An 18,705-nucleotide genomic window follows, 5' to 3' on the forward strand; every position below is an offset into this window, starting at 1 on the left:
TCTCTCTCTCTCTCTCTCTCTCTCTCTCTCTCTCTCTCTCTCTCTGTAGTCTCAAGGATCATCTCGATCGAGCTTCACCTGATGATTCTCATTAATAATTCTTGTCATTTTTACCTGCGTTTTCCTCTGACGTCATATTGTGGCTACTTTCTAACCGTTTGAACAATTCCTGTTTTTTTCCTGTATCTATAAACTCTTCCTATCTCGCTCATCATGTTTGTAGCGCACGACTGTACTGTAGGTATTTTTGTAACAACAGAAACAATGGCTTATTAATGAGTGCTTGGTACTGGTCGGTTACAGCAATGATTACTAGAGCATACATACATACATACATACATACATACATACATACATACATATACGGTACACAGTAATAAGTAGACATAAGCATATACTGTACTCGTACATGAATTAATTCACTCACACACACACACACACACACACACACACACACACACACACACACACACACACGCGCGCGCCTTGATACCTCACAACATTCCACTCGCTTCTCTCAGCCCGTCAGAATCACAAGAACACAAACACTTGCATAAAAATAAATTGGTATTATTTTATGACGTGAAGGAGAAGAAGAAGAAGAAGAAGAAGACCTCCTTCTCCTCTGCTGGAAAGTGAGTCAGTGTACCTGTATCTTAGACCAGGTAATGCGACTTTCGTGTCAAACTTAGTTATCCTCAGTCATAAATAGCCAGAAATAAGTTTTATGCGATACTAATGGTTCAAATGTTGTGTTTGTGTTGTATCCACTGAAAAAAAAAATATACTCTACTTTGTTATATTTGACAGTAATTGTGGAGGATCTGTTCGTGTATAATCTTGTTCTTTTTGTTAATGAATATTCGTAATAACAATATTGATCGTTTATTCTGACCGCAGTGTTAATAATTTTAAACCAGAACCGTATCTATGAGCTGAAATAATGTGTAGATCTATTAACTAATGTGAATAAAATGTGAATCTATACATGAAAGAAGAGTATGACTTTTATACAAGTTATACATCTTAAGGTTTTGTGTATAACTGTAGAATGTAAATTATAAAAGAAATATTCCTCGTGTACCATAAGTCCTGGTGAGCGTGTACTCTGTCTAGCTTGAAGGTTGTGTGAACTAAAGGTGTTAAATCTTATATAACGTTAAGAGCCAGAGGCCGTGAAGGCAACGGTGGCCAGCCGTGCCACTACAGCAGCTGCTACGGCAAGGACGCCCCGACCTCTCTGGTATTCAAATTAGTTGCATAAGTGACGTCTTCAACACCAGGGACCAGCACGGACGTTGTTTCCTGGAGAGACGGACACCGGAACTATGGAACACTGTGTTGCTTGTATCTCACCTGTGTTGTACCTCACCTGTGTTGTACCTCACCTGTGTTGTATCTCACCTGTGTTATGTGAGAGTTATGCTTGGAGACCTTTGCCTCAGAGAAGATATTATGAAGGAATATCCACGGAAATTTGAGAAATGTTTCCAACTACGAATATATATTGTATTTTACCGGCACTCTTATCTCTCATTATGACTTATTTCACGTATATTTTATTACAGAAACACACACACACACACACACACACACACACACACACACACACACACACACACACACACAATGATATACTGTACGTGTGTGTGTGTGTGTGTGTGTGTGATTAACTAATTTTCTACAAGTTTAAACCAAGAAAATTTCTAAATGATAAATAATTAATTAATACTCAGCAGATAATGTATTAATTAATTGTGTGTATGTAATGAAGATGAACAACGGTGCAGGTATTCCGAAGTGAGACCTAAAAACTGACTTGGCTAAAGGAGTAATACAGCGATTAACGGAACACAAGTAAAGGAAAAAAGTGGCAACTCTCATCCTGTGTTGTGGTGGTATGATGCAAAAGCACAAGGCCCTTACACCAGCCTCGGGTCTGGCCCTGCTTGATCCTCCCTACTGAGAGGCACCAACAAAGGTGACACAAAGCAGACAATATCACCTGCTGCCCGGCCCATCCGTCATCCATCCTCTGAAGGCCATTCATTGGCTGGTAAACAAAAGCTCTCGACTTCCCCCACCATCAGACAATGGCACCTTGCAAAACTCCTTGCGTTATGCTGCTTCCCGGCGCCTATGGTGGCACACACACACACACACACACACACACACACACACACACACACACACACACACCAAATAACTGGCCTGTGTGTTTTATTTGTTGTTGTTGTTCCCGGTACAGTCCCTTCTCCCTCTCTACTCGTACGGCAATACTGTTTTGTTTTTCGTTTTAATTAGAATGTTACAATAGGAACATATGGACACTGAGATGTGAGGAAAACTTGTGAATGGTTGCCTGGGGATGAACCCCTTCTCCTTAACTGTATGTCCCGCTGCTAAACGGGTGATTCTTAAGACCAGTGGATAGTAAGGATAGAAACAATAGCTAATTAAATGTGGTTAAGTAACAGCTTCAGCAGCACAATAGTAAGAACAGAGTAGCAGGATCAACTAAAGGAGTAGCAACAGCAGTGGCAACGACAGGAACAGCGGTTGCGGTCGTCGGGAGAAAGCAGATAACGAGCTTGATTTGTCGTATGTTAACGGATTGACGTGAGTTGAGTCTCGCCGTCGGCGTCTGCATGACAGATCGCTTGGTGCGGCCTCATGCTCGTGGTCCAGACTAAGAGCTACACTCACATCGTAGAAAATGATGTTCTCGCCATGGAGAACTGCAGAAGGGGAATGCGGCCATTAGCATTCCTGTGGTTTTGTCTAAAATCATGATTGTGTGACTGTAAAAAAAACGAAACCGACTTTAGAGTCTGGGTTGCCCGCGAGGGAGGGAGGGGAGGGGGGGGGGGCTTCATTTGCCAATGGACGTTTTCCTGTTACTTGTGTCTCTCCTGACTTGGCTTATCACCATAGGAGCCTGACCCCGTGTATGAGAGGCCAGCACTATCGCCGAGCCTCCACAACAACGCCAGTTTGAATCACAGCTGTTGATTTATAATGACTGGAACTGCGACGCCTGGCAGACGGCATTACAGTTACCTAACAAGCTGCCAGGTCTCACCCGACGGAGAATTTGGTCGTCGTCTCGCTGGTCAGCAACATTATCAAAGTTCAACACAGACCTAGGGAGCCATCAGAGGAATAACACAGCACTCACTCTAAGTCGTCTGACCGTGTAACAGTTAAGACCAGGCCGTAAGAGGCAATTAGAATGTTGCTTCTCTGTGTAACCTTTCAAACCTCAAGGAGATGAGACGCGAGCAAGAGCGGTCTATCTAGCGCGGAAGGCCTTGTGCATGGTGCGGGGGTGGCAGCCATGCAGCCTTGTCGAAATCTCGGTGAAGGGAAGCAACAGATGTAACGTAAATAGGGCTAAAACAAGCACAGAAAAGGTCATCCAGATGGCAGTAAGGGGTAATAGGCACTGCAAGATCGTCATAGTGCATGGTTCCAGCGCCATCACGGAAGAACCTGATTAAAGGACCTTATTGGGGTCACAACCTACAAATCGGTCCTTACATCGTCACGAACAAGTTTCCCAATCCATCTTGTCTGGAATATCAGTTTCATTAGTCTTGCAACATTTCTGAAAACAAAGGTAGACAGCAAACAGCCCAGATGTTAAGGTAGACTAGAGGTAAACAATGCCTGAAGGTGGTTATGACACGTCCAGGTTGAGCGAGCTTTAAATGGCGGAGGAAGTTAGCCCACTTCAGCGGGACGACCGCATAGTTTCCAAGGCAGCTTTCACACGGCGCTCGCTGGTTGGCTGAGCGGCTCTGTTGACGGACTATTTTTAGTGGGCGGTTGTTTAGTCACGCAGGTTATCGGGAGCGCCACCAGCGGCTGTTAGTCATTACCTTGTTTTTGTCTTGTTTACTTTCTGAGGGCAAGACAGCGACTGATGCTCCCGGCACAACTCCTCGTTAGCAACACTGACTCCTCTTGCCGAGATTTGTATCAGTGGAAGATCTGAACTGCCTTACGATGTGTATACTTACTCGATACTTAAAATATAAATAAACATAATTTAAATATAAGTTTATTACATATAAGCGACAGTAACGTCAGTAACCCACACATAATACTTCCTTCCTCTTTTAGGTCGCCTTACTTTCACGTTCCTCGTAAATGGTTTTACAAGAAAGTAGAACAAAGTGTGCGAGGGAGGGGGAGTAAGAGAGGGGGAGGGGGAGCGAGATAGGGCGGGGGTGAGAGAGAGAGGTGGGGGGAGGGAAAAGGAAGTAGTTGGTTTTCCCCAAATCAGGTTCTATAGTCTTCATTATTGGAACATTTCGCAAACTCACCCAGCTCAGTGAACCAGACAGTCTCCTGCAACCGACGTTACTCTTAAGGTGGTGATAATGGACGGGGGAGGAAGAGAGAAAGGGGGTGGGGAAGTCCAGACTGGGTTCCATTCTCCATGGTAGTTAAGTGAGAGGGCAGGAACCATTACCATCACCATAATCACTACCCCCCACTATCACCACCACCGCCGACACCAAGAACAGGATCATCAAGGTTAGCCTACACCTAAAAGTACTCTCTCTCTCTCTCTCTCTCTCTCTCTCTCTCTCTCAGACAAGAATGGAAGGGGAATGGTGATGGAAGGGGCTATGGGACGGAGAATGGATAAGGGATTTACCAATGACAAGGGAAGGTGTTGGATGTGAGGTGAATGGGTTATGTGTGAGGTGTGAAGATGTGATTTGACTAACCGCGTGTAAGGGGTCAGGGATTAGGGGCGTGGTAGGGGGTGAGGGGATAAAGGGTGTGGTGCGTGGGGGGAGGTGTGGTGTGTAGGGCTGAAGGGGTAGAAGGGTGTGGTGTGTGGGGGTGGTGTGGTGTGTAGGGGCTGAGGGGTAGAAGGGTGTGGTGTGTGGGAGGTGTGGTGTGTGGGGCGGGGGGTAGAAAGGGTGTGGTGTGTGGGGGAGGTGTGGTGTGTAGGGCTGAGGGGTAGAAGGGTGTGGTGTGTGGGGGAGGTGTGGTGTGTGGGGCTGACAGGGTAGAAGGGTGTGGTGTGTGGGGGTGAAGGGTGTGGTATGATACAGTTTCACCAGGTCACGATAATTGCCAGACCGTTTCTTTAACCACCGAAAGGAATTTAAATCCCACCTTAAAATATCTTGAAGGGAGAAAGACAAAATGACATTGGAAAATAATAATAATAACAACAACAACAACAACAACTTATACTACTATTACTACTACTAAACAAGAAGCATCAACACACACACACACACACACACACACACACACACTGCCACACCTTCCCCCTACCCTTTAGGGGGGGAACTCCCCTCAGCCCTGACCAGCTCGGACATTTGTGGTAAAAACACAAAGACAACGAACGACCTTACTAAGAATGTGAGCATCAAGGAGACAGATGGTGTTCAGTTGTGTCTCGTCTGAGGGAGCGGGGGGGAAGGGGGAGGGAGGGAGGGAAGGAGGGAGGGACGGAAGAAGTGGAGTAAGGAAGTAAATTAACGAAGGAGACTATAATAGGAAGATGACGAAAAGGGAAGTGCAAAGAGAAAGGATTATATTGTATTGTATCTTCTCTGCATAATTTACATCCACGTTTTTCCCCACATTGTATACACTTGTTCTTCAATTTCTCTTCCTTCCCCTCCATTTCCTCTTCTTTAACTCATCTACTCCTTTATCCATCATCCTTTCCACTCCTTTTATCTCCTCCCTCTGGACCTGTTCCATCTCCTACACTACCCTCCCCCATCCTCCCTCGACACCTCCTCCCCCCCTCCTTACACTCGTCTCCTCTTCCCCTTCCCTCCTTCCCTCTTGTTACACTACCTTCCCTTCCCTTTCCTTTCATTACATCCCCCTCCACCTCCCCCTCAACCCCATACTTTCTCCCGTTCTCCTCCCTCTTCCCCTACACACCCCCCTTCCTTCGCCCATCTGTCACGTGGGACCACAAGCAATAACTCCCTTTACCTACACTTCTCTCCATCTCCCTTCCTCAGAACCCCTCATTTCCCCCTTCCCTTCCTATTCTCCTTCCTTCTCCTTCCTTTCCCTTTCTATACTCCTTCCTTCCCCTTCCCTGCCTCTATCCCTTTCCCTTTCTCTTCCGTATTCCACATTGGTAACATCACCCCCTCCCCCCCCATACAAGGACTACGGTGAGTATCAAGGGCAGACACGCGTGCTGGTCGCCCACCACTGTGAAGGCCGCCCACCTAGGTCACCCAGACCCCATTCACCCACCTACAATATCTCACCCACTTCATTTCACCCACCTACAACATCCTAAGGCACCCACCCACCCCTGACCCACCGAAACACCCCTTCAATTATGTTGGTATTATAGAAACACCCACGTAAGTGTATCTGCCACCCACTTAAATACACCCACCGACCCCTGTACACCCACCTACACTACCCAAGTAAATGTGTGTGAATAGGTTCCAATACTCTTGAGATTTTTAGAAAACTAACACAAGTGAGGTGAAGGATGGACGGCTAAGTAGGTCAAACTCCACTCCCTTCACCCTCATACACCTCCACCACTACTACCACCACCACTACTACCAATACCACCACCACCACTACTAGTACAACCACCACCACTACCACCACCCATAATGCCACCACCACCACCACCACCAATACCACCACCACCACCACCACCAATACCACCACCACCAATACCACACCACCAATTGCCACCACCACCGCCACCAATGCCACCACCACCACCGTCACTGCTACCCTTTCTTTACTGCTACTGCCAGCAACGCACCACCACTACTATCGCCAATGCCACCACCACTACTACTGTCACTACCACCACCGTACATTCCTTCACCCACCTACACTACCTCCATACCTTTTACCCCAATGTCTTTAGTCATCAAACCAATTTAACCACAAAAAAATCAATCTATGATTAATGTCAACCCCTTTTCACCCCACTAACAATTCAGAAATCCCCACGTAGCTGTTTTTCTCCACCTAATATAAAAGCCCCGTTAACCAACCCCTGCCCCCCTGGCACCACCTAGGGAACACACACGCGTTATCCAAATGTTTGCTTTGCGTCAAGTCACCTACATAAATATGTCAATCACCGCCCGGAAAGAACACTCTCCACACCACCTATGCCACTATGCCATCTACACCGCTTACCACCTACACCACCCACACACCACCACCCACACCAACCTGCACCCACACCACCTGCCACCCACACTTACAGCCACACCACACCACCACCACACCACCACACACCACCTACACCCACACCACCCACCATACCACCTGCACCACACCCAGCCACACCCACACCACCACACCACCACCACACCACACCACCACACCCACACACCACCTACACCACACCCACACCACCACCACACACCACCACCACACCACACACACCACAGCCATCACACCACCACCCACCTACACCACACCACCTACACACACCACACCCACCACACTGAGCCACACCACCCACACCACACCACCACCACACCACAACCACATCACACCACCACACCACCTACACACCACCCACACCACACCACCACCACACCACAACCACATCACACCACCACACCACCTACACCACACCACCTACACCATACCACCCACACCATACCACCTACACCACACCACACAAGAGTGTCACCATCACTATCAAAAGTTAAATATGAATCACTGTCAACACTTTTGTCTGGTTCATACCGCTTTAGTTTGTACCTGAGCGTCCATCACCCACATCTATCTCACCTAGACCCACTTAACACCCACCTGCACCCACTTAACACCTACCTGTACCCACTTACACCCACCGACACTCACTACACCCACCTGCACCCGTTTACACCCACCTGCATCCGTTTACACCCACCCACGCCCACTTACACCCATTTGCACCTGTTTATACCCACCCACACCCACTTGCACTCACCTGCACCCACTTACACACCCACCAAATTTTACTCAAAATTTCAGATATAATCAACACCAACACGAGCATTCAACAGCGTCTGGCGTTCCCCTCCACTCAGAAATAATATGGTGAGGGAAACTACGCCAGACGAACGTTCGCTCGCCCTCTACCTGCACTGGCACAAGCTTCACTCACCTGCAATTAACTATTTAAGAAATCATTTACACCCTTCACCATCCTCCTCCTACTTACCCACCCACCCACCTACTCCACCCATTCTCTCACCCACCCACACCCCACCACCCACTCTCTCACCCACCCACCCACCCACTCTCCCACCTCTCCATCCATTCTCTCACCCACCCACCCACTCTCCCACCTACACCACCCATTCTCTCACCCACCCACCTACACCACCCATTAACATACAATCATTCACAACACATACCTTTCAACTCATTTATTTACAGCCATCCATCTTTATCACTCATCTACACCACCCATACACCCATCTATATGACAGATTCACCTACACCACTTATTCACCCACCTACAGCACACCCACATTCACACCACACTATCACCACCTTCTCCCCCACACCTTCTCTCCCCACCTTCTCCCCCACACACCTTCTCCCCCACACACACCTTCTCCCCCCCACACACTTCTCTCCCCCATACACCTTCTCCCCCCACCTTCTCTCTATACACTTCTCCCCCCCATACCTTCTACCCCCACACCTTCTCCCCCCACACACCTTCTCCCCCCCCACACACCTTCTCCCCCCACACACCTTCTCCCCCACCTTCTCTCTCCACACCTTCTCTCCCCCACCACCTTCTCTCCCCCACACACCTTCTCCACCTCCCCTTCTCTCCCCCCACCTTCTCTCCCACACCCTCCCCCACACACCTTCTCCCCCATTCTCTCTCCCCACACACCTTCTCTCTCCCCACATACCTTCTCTCCCCCCACGCACCTGCCCCATCCATAACTACCACCACACCTGAACATATTTATCTCTCAGGTGACAAATAAATCACCTGAGAGACAATGGTTCCTCCATAGCTCCTCTCTAGGTGAATTTAGGTGAGTTTAGTTGACTTAGAACTTGGTAATGTGTCGCTGAAAATTGAGAAACAGGAGCGCGGCAGAGAACTGGGTCGCCATGACGGGCAGCACAAGAGAAAGTATTGAAAGTGTATTACACAACCCCACACAACTGGCTTACTGCGTAGTGCTGCTGTGCTGTGGTGGTGATGTGGTGTTGTGATGTGGCGTGCTGTGGTGGTATGGTGTGGTGGTGGTGTGATGTGGCGGTGGGGGGTGTCTTGTGTTGTTGTGGTATGTTGTGGTGGTGGGGGGGGGGTGTCTTGTGTTGTGGTGGTGGGGTATGTATGGTGGTGGGGTGTGTGTTGTGCTGTGGTGGTGTAATGTGTTGTATGGTGTGCTGTGGTAGTATAGTGTGGTGTGATGGTGATAGTGTGCTGTCATGGTGGGGTGTGTTTTATGATGATAAGATGTGGTGCTTATTTAGGTTAATTTGAATTTTGCCACATACAGCGACTAGTTTATTGTGCTGTGTTAATGTACTGTGCTGTGGTGCTGTGGGAGTGTAGGTGTGTGAATTTAGCATTGTAAGGGTATTTTAATGCTGTGTTATTGTGTGTGTGTGTGTGTGTGTGGAGATGATACTTGCGTGGGGTGCCTGATAGCGAGTACCTCAAGACGGTAGAGTTATTATGTTCGAAGATGGTACGACCTAATAATGGGATATGTCAAGAAAAATACGGGGCAAGGTTATTGATAGGTGTGTGTGTGTGTAGGAGGAGGTAATGGTGGTGAAGGCTAGTAGTAGTGAGGGCGGGGTGTTGGTGAGTGATGGTGCACAACTGAGGGGAAATCCTGAAGGTGATAGACTGATGGTGAATTGGAGTGAGAGTGACCTGCTGAAACTATATGATAGATAATGATGATGATGATGATGATAATGATGATGATAATGACGATAATGGGTGTGATTGTAATGATAATGGTAATAATGATGGTGGTGATAAATTATAATGGTAATCACACTATGTTGAGAAGTAACCTATAAAAATTTTTTGCAAAGTTCCAAAGGTTAAGAAAAATTGTGGGTCAAGAGCACTTTTTTTTTAAACCAAAAATAAAAAAAAAACTCCGAAAATTAGCATCGAAAAATTACAAGAGGAAAATAATCAAGTATGTCCAAAATTAAAAAAGAAAAGAAAAGGTAAATATTTCAAATCTTTTATTTTTATTCAGACTCTTAATATTAGTCCTCCTTCACACGCCGATGAAGGATGTTATGGGTAAAAAGATTGAGAATTTGTTATTATTTGACGTAATTTGCCCTGGGATCCCCTGTGAACGCTGCCCCCCTCCCCATCCCCATCCCCCGGGACCTCTAGCCCATCTTAGGTCACCCCCTTTGGACCCCCTAGGATGGTAAGGCTAGGTTAGGTTAGGTTAGATAAGTTTTGGTTAAGTTACATCAAGTTGGGTTTTTTGGGTTGGGTTGAGTTTATGTTGACTAAGGTTAGGTTGTGTTGGGTTTCTTTTGGTTAGATTAGGTTAGTTTCTTTTTCATTTGGTTATTAATGCCTATACTGATGATAATGATTGTATGAGGATGGTGACAATGGTTATAATGATGGTGAGTATGGTGACAATAGTGATTAAGATAAAATGTGAGTGAAACATAATAAATATTAACATAAATTCACTTACGAGTTTGTGAAATAAACTTGAATGACGTTAAGGAGACAGAACAAAGCGAAAGAAGTAGAATTTTACAATGTTAACCTGACAAAGTTGTAAAAAAAAGTATTGAATGAATATTGATCAAATTTCATATATTAAAAAAAAATGGAACGAATGATTTTGGAAATACACTCAAAAAGAAATTACGAATGGTTGATTTACATAATTCTAGTATTTTAAAATTTCGGATGGATGATAATGAATTTTATTAATAGCAATGAGTTGAATAATGAATGATAGAGAACTTTCACTATCAAGGGGAAAGCAACTATGAAATTTCACAATAAAAACTGTATGCTTTATTTAACCCTCGGTTTTCATTGTACTTGCACTGTCAAAATACGAATGAATGAAGATGAACTTTCACTCTAGAGGGAATAACAAGAATGAACTTTCACTTTTAGAGATTGAACTACAGTGAAATTTTGCAATGGCGTGGCAAAGAAAAAATATGAGGATGAAAATGAAGAGAGACGAAACAAAGAGAGATGGGAAGAAAAGATTAGAGAAGAAGAAAGATGAGAAGAAAGATAGGAAGAGAAGGGGATGAAATGAAGTATTCATTAAAGTAGAGATAAGGAGAGAGAGGAATAAAATAAAATATATAGGTTGAGAACTTTGTGTTTTTGTGAGTGGGTGTGGCTTGGGGGGGGGGGGACGATTCACCACATATAAGTAAAAGTGCCTGGCTGGATGACTGGTTAGCCGAGTGGCTGGCTGGCTGGATGAGTGACCAAAGTGCTTAACTGGCTGGCTGACTGGCTGACTGATTGATTGACTCTGTCTGCTGGGATAAATCTATGGCTGGTTAACTGGATGACTGACTGATGATTGACTGACTGACTGACTGAATGGTTGACTGTCTGGATAATTAGTTGGCTGGCTGGCTGTCTGGCTTTCTGATTGACTGGCTGAGTGACTGTGAACAAGGGAAATGCCACGTGAGGGAACATTCCGTTGTTAAAATTCTTGTTGGTGGAGACAGCCACTGGCCCCGTCACCCTTGTCATCGGCCTTGGTAACGACGTGATTCCATCTTAGCCCCTCCTCCTCCTCCACACACACACACACCACCCACCCACCCCCCCCCTCCCCACCTCCCCACCCACCCCCCTCCCCACCTCCCCCCCCCACCTCCCCCCCCACTCTCCCACTTCCCCCTCCCACCCCTCCCCCACTCCCTCCCCCTCTCCCACTCCCACTCCCTCCCCCCACACCTCCCTCACCCCCCCACCCCCACCCCTCCTCCCCCCCCACCTCCCTCACTCCACCTCCCCACTTCCCTCCATTCCCCACTTCCCCACACTTTCCACCTTCTCCACTTCCCCACACCTCCCCAACTTCCCCACCTCTCCCCACTTCCCCCACCTCCCCCCTCCCCACCCTCCCCCCCCCTCCCCCTTCCCCACCTTCCCCACTTCCCCCACACCTCCCCACCCCCCCCACACCTCCCCCACTTCCACATCTCCCCACTTCCCCACATCACCCTCCCCCCCCCCTCCCCCACTCCTCCCCACCTCCCCCCCCCCCCTCCCCCTCACACACACACCAACTCACCCCCTCTCCCCACCTCCACCCCCTCCCCACCTCCCCTTCTCCCCACCTCCCCCACCTCCCCACACCTCCCACCTCCCCACACCTCCCCCACACCTCCCTCCCCATACCTCCCCACCTCCCACCTCCCCCATACCTCCCCTACCTCCCACCTCCCCATACCCCCTCCCCACACCCACACACACAAAGCAAAGTTATCTGTCAATAATAATAATAGCTCCCAGCCCCTAATAAAAATAGAGTAAATAAGAGAGAGAGAGAGAGAGAGAGAAATTCTCGACAATAACATCTCACTCAACGATAACAAATGAGAAGACAAAGGAAGGAAGCTTGATAAATGTGGGGACATGAAAAATAAACCTAAATAGATGAGAGGGTACACAAGGAACTATGATAAATGGGTGACACACAAGGAGAAGTTATTGTTACACTTAACCTGGATTTTTTGTCTCTCTCTCTATGTTGTACATGCATGTGTATCATGGCTGTTAAGAAGAGGAGGAGGAGGAGTTGAAGGAGAGGAAAGTGAGATGAAAATGTGATAGGAGAAAGAGAAAAGATGGAAAACCAAACAAGGCAGAGGATAGAGAGGAGACATGAACGAACACAGAGAGAGAGAGCGCTGACTGGAGGCGGAGGCAGGGCAGGTGGTGGGGGAGGAGAAGGAGGAGGAGGAGTCACCGTTGGCCGAGTCCGCTATGCTAACGGGACCCCCAACAACGGTACAAACCCTCCCTGGGAACGGCTCTGGCAAGGTAGGCGGGGCGAACGGACCGGACGATGGGAACATAACGTGTACGGCAAATCGCCACGAAACAAGATAATGTTCTGGTCTCAGTATGGAACTATGTAAACGTATATGGTAGTCATGTGTGTGTGTGAGATAGATAGAGATACCGACACACACACACACACACACACACACATAATAAAAGCCCTTACCTTACCTTACCTTACCTTACCTTACCTTACCTTACCTCCTACCTCGATGGCACAGCACTCTTGTTGACATTGAGAGAGGCCATTCTATTGATTGCTATACTGTGTTTATACCTGACTTACCTATCTCTGAGGGAAGGGGGAGAAAGGGAGGGAAGGAAAAAGGAAAGGAGGAAAAGAAAGAACAGGATGAGGTGGGGAGTAGGGGTGAGGGAGGGGATGATGGATCTCTCTCTCTCTCTCTCTCTCTCTCTCTCTCTCTCTCTCTCTCTCTCTCTCTCTCTCTCTCTCTCTCTCCCTGCTTACAAATATTATTATTAATTCAGTTGCGTGAAGATGATTAATAAACCCGTGAAATAAAATAATGTAATAATGGCAAAGTGATAAAATTAATTATTACGCAATAACTCATAAATCACACTAAATAGAATCCCAAAGAAGAGTTAATTAATGACCAATAAAATCTAATCACACAGAATTGAGAATTAATAATCAACTCCCAATATTTAATTAAGAAAAATCACCTATAATTACCCTCCCTCAATAAGGTATAATTATTACCAAAGTATAATTAATTCATATATCGGTTATTGTATTTAATTGCTGGCTGATATATCAAATACTAATATGCTTTATTATTTGACATTTTTACTCCTCATTGTAATGGCTTCTCTCGCTTACTGAACAACGAGAATAAAAAAAAATCATTTAAATTACTTCCCCTTGAGAGGAATAAGACGACTCAAAAAAAATTCCCCTCAAGAATTTTTCGAGAAGAGGAAGTCAATTGAATTTTTCCTTCCAATATTTCTGGAAAATTATTCATATGTTGTCTTTATGTATTACGGAGTTAAGTTATTTATTTATTTTATATCTATTTGTTTATATATTATTGGAGAGAGAGAGAGAGAGAGAGAGAGAGAGAGAGAGAGAGAGAGAGAGAGAGAGAGAATGTCAACATGACTGGGAATGGTGATGGTTCGCTGAGCCTGAGTCTAATTTTAGCCTCCGCGATATAAATACTCCGCCCACTGGGAGACATCCACCCGAAATAGCTACTTACGAGACTAAAATATATAGAGGGATGAAAGACCAGTTATGGAGAGAGAGAGAGAGATAGATTCCTCACACTTAGATAATTTTAATATCATGCCATAATATGAACTTGTCCGCTAGAACACACACACACACACACACACACACACACACATATACATACACACACACACACACACACACACACACACACACACACACACACACACACACACACACACACACACACACACACACACACACACACACACACATACATACATACACATACACACATACATTCACACAACGAAGACGTAAATAATGAAGACATACGATACATAAATGGAGATAAATGGTGTAAAAATGAAGAAACGAAAGACCGCTAGGCTTAACAAGGTCACGACACCAACAAAGGGAGAAGGAGAAAATCAGAGAGAGACGCGTGCAACGAGATGCAAGCAATGAAAATAAATGATGCAACAGTGAAGCAACGAATGAGAGGTACAGGGGCTGACCAACCATCTGATCTGAAGGGAAGGTCATGCAGACGTCATGAGAGAGAGTTAAAGGTGGGAGGAGGCCAGGTGAGTAGTAGGAGGCCTGGGCCAGAGGAGGAACCATACAACGTCAAAGGTAAATCAAGCAGGATGAAAGTAAAGACGGAGAACTGTACGCTGTGTCGCCACCACCACCACCATTCACCACCACCACCACTCACCACCACCTTCACCCCCACCACTCACCACCACCTTCACCCCCACCACTCCCACCACCACTCACCACCACTCACCACCCTCAGCTTCACCACTCACCACCCCCAATACCTTCATCACCATCATTTCGCCTCGAACGGGGTCACAGCCAGCCAACCCAACACTAAACCAGGTCACAGGTCATAAACTAGATTGAAATGGGGTCAAAGACAGACTCTCAGGTGAAAATTAACGTAAAAGGTGCATAGAGAGAGAGAGAATTACGCCTCAGACCAATTCATTGAAGTATATGGTAGAGAAAGTTTATATAATATTACGTAACAAAGAAAAAAAAAAAAACGTACAAATAACAGTTAACCTCGAGTCATTCTACAGAGGTACGAAAAATGTGAATGTTTTAATTACCCACATGAATAATGATGACAAAAGTGATGCCAAAATAGAATGTTGAGTAAATGTTATGTAACGCACAACACCTGGGAGCAGTATTGATGAATTCTTATATACATTATATGCATTTATACTCATAAACATGTGTACACGCATGTTTACACACATACATATCAATAAAGTTACGTTCATACTTGTGTACGTACTTACAGACACGTATACTCGTGCATGCACGCTCTCACCCACTAACACACACACACACACACACACACACACACACACTCTCTCTCTCTCTCTCTCTCTCTCTCTCTCTCTCTCTCATACACACAAACACTGACGTAATTATATTGACCGATGGCACCAGAGTATACACAACGGACAGCCATTCATACATGGGCTTAAGACAGACAAATAAACAAGAAGTAAGCCTGTGTGTACCTCAGCCGCCTTTAGTGGGTCACAAACAAACGTGTGACCAGGAAAGACACAAACTTGAATCAGTGGATGCCTAAAAAAGAAGCGTAAAGTGTATTATACGCTAAGGGCAAGGACTAAAACAAACAAAAGCAAACAAACAAACAAACAAACCCATACGCCAATAGGGTATCCAAACAAAAGTGAATTAATTGTTAAAGAAATGAATGTGTGTTGATGGTTAGTGAATGCTGTAGAGAGAAATAAACTTGTATTATTAATTAAATAAATAAAAACAGTACAAGAAAAATCACACATCAAAACAAACGTTAGTGTGTTACAAAGAAACAAAACAAATAACCTCAACACTCAAGCAAACGTTAGTGGGTCACAAAGAAGCAAAAAAGGTCCAGCGCGCACCCAAACAAACGTGGTTGGCTGGAGCCTGCCAGGAGAGAGTTGACTCTCGCCCTGCCTGACTGACTGGCTGGCTCGTTTACCGGCTAACTGTCTGGTTGTCTGACTGGTTGGTTGGTTGGTTGGTTAGTTAGTTAGTTAGTTAGCTAGCGTTTCTCTGGCTGGTTGGCATAATTGACATTCTGATTGGCAAACTGACTGAGAGACTGACTGACTGGCTGGCTGGCTGGAATTTTGCTGACTGGTTGGTTGAACGATAGACTGGGTCGCTGGGCAATAATTAACCCAATTAACCTTACCTAACTTAACTTAACCTTACCGAAACCAAGATTAAGTCATTTTGAGACATCAAATTCTTGTTAAAAGGAGGAGAGGGAGGGAGGAAGAAGAAGAAGAATTGATGTTTAAAAGAGGGAGATGGAATAATGGTATAAATCGAAGAGAAGATGAAGCATAGAGACGAGATAGATAAGAAAATAAAGACATAGACGAAGGTAGGAGGAGGAGGAGGAGGAAGAGAGGGGGAGAAAGTGGAGGAGGTGAAGGTGTAAAAGTGGGTTACAAGAGGAGGAGGAGGAGGAAGAATCAACAAAGAAACCTGAGGAAGGACAGATGACTAGATAATACAGAGGGGAGAGAAGGATTGCACAAGGAGAGAGACGGTGATAAAGATGGTAATGAAGAACTCGACGAGAATGATGATAGAGAGACAATTGATGATAGTAAAAGCAATAAAGGATGGAATATGAAGAAGTATCACTGACATTGTTTTGCAAGAAATTTTAATAGTACCGATAAGAATGTATATAGGACTGGTTGATGGTGGTGACTGGTGATGATGGTGGTTAGTGGTGATGATGGTGGTAGTGGTGATGATGATAGGGGTGATGATAATAATAATAATGATAATGATGATAGAATAAATGAAACGCAATAAGGATAAAAACAAAAAACAAAATATTAAACTAGGTAATAAACTTGAGGGGGGGAGTTCATTGAATACAGCAACACCCTGAGGCAGAGGTTGAGATGAAAGTACTTGGACGAGGAGAGTCGAAGCACACAGCCAGCCAACTAAGGTGTCTGTCTAGGTAAGGTTAGGTCGCCTTCTTCATTTATGGCAAAGGGACGACGAGCCACAAATAGTTAAGCTGGCAACAACGTCCATTTAAGGTCAGCAATATCTCTCTCTCTCTCTCTCTCTCTCTCTCTCTCTCTCTCTCTCTCTCTCTCTTCATTGACTTCGTTGTGTTTATTTCATGTTGGTATCGTGTATTTTCCGTATGTTTATTTGTTTTTATTTATTACACTTCTTTGCGTTTTTTCGTCTTTGTTTACGGTTTTTTCTTGCGTTTAGTTTTTCATGTTCTTGTTTTTTTTTGTTTTTTTTTAGTTGGGTTTGTGTTTACTTCGTGTGTTTACTGTTTTTATTTTAGTCTGTTCCATTACTCACGTATTTTTTGGTGTGTGTTTTATTTGCATTTTATTCATCTTTATTTTTTATCCATCTCTTCTCTCTACCTTGAAGACAACTTAACTTAACCTAACCTAACTTAGCCTAACCTAACCTAACCTAACTTAACCTAACTTAACCTAACCTAACCTAACTTAACCTAACCTAACCTAACTTAACCTAACCTAACCAAACCTTTTTTTTACAATTGCTCTTATTTTGATTATCTGTTGTTTGCTATATTAGATCTATTTTTTAATTTGAAAACTATATTTAAATAATAATAATAATAATAAAAATACTTCAACAGTTAAATACAAGATAATTTTAACCGTAAATTGAAATACGAAAAATAAGACAAAGAAAATTAGTAATAAATTGAAGGGGAAACACATGCGTAAAGAGAAGATAGAATAATGATAAAATAGGGGAAGGAACGCAGATAAATAAAACATAAGTAAATGAGGTAATGAAGAAATAGGAGAGGAATTAAGTGAAAATGGAACAAATAAGTTAAGAGAGAGAGAGACAAAGGAAGATAAAAAGATAAGAAACAAAATACAAACGTACAAGAGAAGAGAAAAAGAGAAACTGCAGGTTGCGGCGGGAGGCAGTGAGAGTGAGGCGGTTGAAAGTGAACTTCAGAACTGGTATTGCGCAGGAGGAGGAGGTGGTGATGGAGGAGGAGGTGGTGGTGGTGGTGGTTGGTGATGGAGGAGGAAGTGGTGGTGATGGAGGAGGAGGTGGTTGGTGATGATGGTGGTTGGTGATGGAGGAGGAGGTGGTGATGGTGGTGGTTGGTGATGGAGGAGGAGGTGGTGATGGTGGTGGTTGGTGATGGAGGAGGAAGTGGTGGTGATGGAGGAGGTGGTGGTGATGATGGTGGTTGGTGACTGGAGGAGGAGGTGGTGATGGTGGGTGGATTTGGTGAAGGAGGGAGGAGGTGGTGATGGAGGGAGGAGGTGGTATTTGATAGTGGTGGTGGTGATGGAGGAGGAGGTGAATTGATGGAGGAGGAGGTGCAGAGGTGGTGATGATGGTGGTTGGTGATGGAGGAGGT

Source organism: Homarus americanus, unplaced genomic scaffold (genome assembly GCF_018991925.1).
Source record: "Homarus americanus isolate GMGI-L3 unplaced genomic scaffold, GMGI_Hamer_2.0 scaffold18044, whole genome shotgun sequence".
Classification (NCBI taxonomy): Eukaryota; Metazoa; Arthropoda; class Malacostraca; order Decapoda; family Nephropidae; genus Homarus; species Homarus americanus.